The sequence below is a fragment of the Mastomys coucha genome, chromosome X (assembly GCF_008632895.1).
Source record: "Mastomys coucha isolate ucsf_1 chromosome X, UCSF_Mcou_1, whole genome shotgun sequence".
Classification (NCBI taxonomy): Eukaryota; Metazoa; Chordata; class Mammalia; order Rodentia; family Muridae; genus Mastomys; species Mastomys coucha.
In genome coordinates, this window is record NC_045030.1 from 77920284 (window position 1) to 77924648 (window position 4365).

At 36.6% G+C, this 4365-nt stretch overlaps 1 non-coding gene across 1 annotated transcript; it reads left to right on the top strand.

Annotated features, from left to right (window-relative positions):
- The first annotated feature begins 3898 nt into the window (after window positions 1-3898).
- On the top strand, window positions 3899-4025 carry LOC116096315. Its single transcript, XR_004120948.1, has one exon. It is a non-coding gene; the product is annotated as a small nucleolar RNA SNORA40 (small nucleolar RNA).
- Window positions 4026-4365: the final 340 nt, after the last annotated feature.

Consider the following 4365-nt stretch of genomic DNA (forward strand, 5'->3'; position numbering starts at 1 on the left):
AAAAACAAAAAACATGTTGTGACATAATTTTTATTATAATTAAGTGTGATTTTAAAGACTTCTCATGTAATTAAAATATTAGTCAAAGAGGAAATTTTGGTAGCCCCATGAAGTTCTTCACATTTTTATACAGGGAGTAAAAATTTCAATAAGCATTCCCATTGCTTATTGAGGATTGTTTTTTATGTTTCCAACACATATGTGAATCACGGATGCTAATTTTTTGAATAGGCACTTATGAGATACTTTTCTAGATGCAAAGGTTACTCTGAGTCTGTCTGCTGAGGCAGGCCAGTTGTTTCACAAAGACCTTATCAAAAAGAAATTAGTGAGACATATCTACAGCAATTTCAGAATTTCATTCAACATAAAAATAAAAAGCAAAAGTAGATTGAAATGTATTTGATAGGAGTTGAGCATTGTAAACCAACATTAGCTCTGTTTTCTATAGCTTCATGGGAAGTCACTGTCATCATTGGCACGTTAAAAATTCCAGTGTTGGGCACCCATGGGGTGCCTTCACTTTTCAGAGGAGAAGGGAGGTGGGAATGGGGGAGGGGGTGTGGATGTGGAATTGGGAGGAGAGGAGGGTGTTGCTATTGGGATATAAAATGAATAAGCAAATTAAGATGAAAAAAATCTAATGTCTCGGTGCTCCTTGTTTTTCGTTGTCTGTTAAAATTTTCACTGAAGTGCTAGACATGGTGACATACATCTGTGTGTTCAGTAATTTGGATGCTTGAGGTAGGAGCCATGAGAGTTTGAGGCCAACTTGGGCAAAGCGTTCCTCTCCATAAACTAACTGAATGAATGAGTGAGTGAGTGAGTGAATGAATACATCTATTACTATTCTCTTAAAGTGACTGTTAAGTACTGGCCTTGAATTATCCTATTCATATTTGCATGTTTGCAGAGCACAAGGAATTAGTCACAATCCAATGGCAAGATTAACACAAGTGAAATAATAAGAAATCAGTTCAAGATAAAAATATATTAAAGGAATGTTGTAGGGAGTATGAAAACTGCGTGAAAATAACAGGGCCGAAGCTCCCAAGAGGCTGGGTCCTTTGTAAGGTGAGGCTCAAGGAGGTTTGCAAAGTGGATAAAGAATTAAAGGCTAAAAAGAAGCAAAAGGAAAAAAGTCCTCTTAGGAAGAAAACAAAAGGGTTTTGAGGTGTGTTTCTGGGTTTGGGCTTTTTTTCAGGGCTCCTGGGTCGCTATCTGCAAAACAAAAGCTAAGGATTTGCCCAAATAAAGGACCCCTGATAACATTAATCAGTAAAAAAGATTGATCTATTTAATCTATTGAAAAGATAAATTGCCATGGTAGGGGGCCTCCTCCTATGTGCCAGATTCAGTCCACTGTGGCCAAAAAAAATTTTTTTTTGATTCTATCTTTTACTGACCATATAGAGACTTTTTTCCTTGTTGATATTGTTTTCTAAATAATACAACTATCATTTCACTGGTATTTACATAGTATTAGCTATTCTAAATCATATACCAATAACTTAAAGTACAGTATTGGATTTACATAAGTCACATGAAAATGCATTTTATATAAGGAACTTTAGCATCCATTGGAGTCCAAGAATCAATCTTCTACAGATTTCCAGTGTTGGGTGGGAACTATGTTGGATATCCTTACTATAGAAACATAAGAGACTCTCTTGTCTTATTCATTTAACACCAAGTTACAGAATCTTTTGCTTTTATCTAAAGAATTTTTGTGATGCTTTCGATATAGCATTATTAATTACCTAATGATGTCTATGTAATAAAGTCACATGCAACATTTTACTTTCATCTTTATTTCTTTAGGTTTTAAACTCTTTTTAACAAAACAAAACAAAACAAAACAAAAACAGAGTCTGACTATGTAGCCCTGATTCACCTAGCTCTCAAAGAGATCCTCCTGTGTTTGTCTCTTGCGTGCTGGGATTAAAGACATGTTCTTCTATGCTTAGAATGGTTTTACCTTATAAGGATGATGATGATGATAATAATAGTTGTTGTTATTGTTATTATTATATTGTTAACTCTGTCCAGGTTCTGGGTTGCATTAAGAAGCCAAATTGCATCAGAAGAATGAAAATCGCTTTCTCTTCACCAAGTCACCACTTACAGCCACCAAAACAATCCATCCAAAACTTACGAGAAAAATATGTGTGATTGATTATTTTGTATGCTTACTCAAGAGAGCAAGTGTGCATGCCAGCTCATAGGCACAATGACTACCTATGGGATTTAGTATACTAATTCCAGGAGTTGGTTCTTTGCTCTCAATATAATTTCCACACATGGAATTCAGGTCATCATTAGGCTAGGCAGCTGAGGCATCTTATTGGCCTCGTTTGTTTGATTTTTGAAATCCAGCCTTGCAGTGTAGCCCAGGTTATCCTGTAACTCAAGATGATACCGCTTGTTCAACCTTCTAGGTGCTAGGATTACAACATTTTGGCTTTAGAATAGCATGAAGAGGACTGGAACTTGCAAGGAGGTTGAGGTAGGTGAATATGCTAGCTAGCCTAATTCATCACCTTGTGAGTCTGGGTTATTTCTTTTTGGTGAAATATTCAATGTGAAATCTTCCTCAGAATGTTACTTTCAAATATTAGACGTTTTCAAAGAAAGGTCAGCCAGAGATAACTTGAAGAGCCTTCAGAATAAAATGTCAAGTACATTTTAAAACCCATAAAGATGATTCTCGGGGTCCACATCACTAAGCAGGCTCTTAAAGAAACAGGCATGGTTCATTAGTTATATTTGGCTGTTTAATTCCTGAGCATGCTTAGATCACATTTTAGGAAATTTAGGAGTTTCCATCTTATTTTAGGGGGTATGCATTATGTGTGTGTGTATCTATGTGTGTGTGTGTGTGTGAGAGCGAGAGAGAAATAAAAATATACAATCATTTAAAAACACATCATTATTTACTCTTCCTCCAAAAATGCTCATGTTTAAATATTTGGGTCTGTATCTACTAAATATGCAAAATGACACTTAAGAAAAAAAGCAAAGCAGAGACATTGCCAACGTTGGATGAGTATACCGACCTTGCAACATTAAGCTAATGGAAAGAAGCCAGTTACAAAGATCATGTATTACATGTTTCTAGTTACATGAAATGTACAAAAAGGAGGAGGGCGAAACTAATATTTGCTAAAGAAGAGAAAAGTTGGAGGAAAATAGGGAATTACAACTCATGGCGAAGGATTTCCTTCTAGAGTTAATGAAAAAAGATCCTAAAATAGATTGTGTTGGCTGCACAAGTTTTATCAATTGACTAATAATTTCTTGAATTATAGCATTAAGAAGCGAACTGTATGGTGTTGAATTGTACCTGAATAAACCCTTAAAAAGAGAGTGGGGAGGAGTGAGAGTAATGGGAGACCAGGAGGGAGGAAGGGGGAGGGGAGCAATTAGACTACTTAGACTCAAGGAAAAGCATACTGCAGCTGCAACCCCCTGGCAGAAAACCGGTATAGCGTCTGTGATCACAAGAGACTAAACTCATAGAAATCAAAAGGGCTTTGGAAGCTACACAACCCATTTCTTCATAGGTATGAAAATCCCTTCTTTGACAGTTAGCAAAAGAAGGACAAATCAATTCAGTTTACCAAGTGTAAGATTTAGTGTAAATGTTACAACATTATATTAAATTAAGCTGGAAGCAGAGTCCTGGTAGCAGAAGATGGCAGGCTTCTTCGTTGATATTTTTAGAACAGTTTTAATTACCATATGACAACTAGTTCAAGGATTTAAAATATAACTTGTGTTTATAAAGTTAATTTGATATTTGGTCTAAACACCCAAAAAGAAATGAAATGTCTTTGGGAAATGTCAAAGAAGACTTTTCCTTAAGACCTTTCCCTGGCATCAGGCAACATCTCTTAGGAGCTGTTGTGTGTGATTTTGCCAACTGCTCGACAAAAGAATGAAAGACAGGTGCAAAAATCAATCCTCTTTTGCCACCCAGAACCCATTGTTCAGTAGGAATTTTGATACATATAAAAAGGAATATGATACTCACACAAAAGGGAAGAAACATGCCTTGGTTAACTCCACACCAAGAACGTGCTGTCTGGGTTGTTTACTACTGCAATGGCCTCACCTGGTGCAATGGTGCAAGCAGAAGGAAAAGCTGTGTATCCCCGAAGCATCCCCTTACCACATTGAGCAGAACTATGATCAGATAACTCCTAGTTAGCGGTTGAGCTCCCACATGTTTTTAACTAAGCCTAACAAAGTGGTACAAAACATTTGTGTGGATGGGCACACACGAGTGCATGTTTATGTGTGGCTGTGCCTCTGTGTGTGTATGTAGGTTAGTGTTCATCTTCTGTGTCAATGACATCTTAGTTT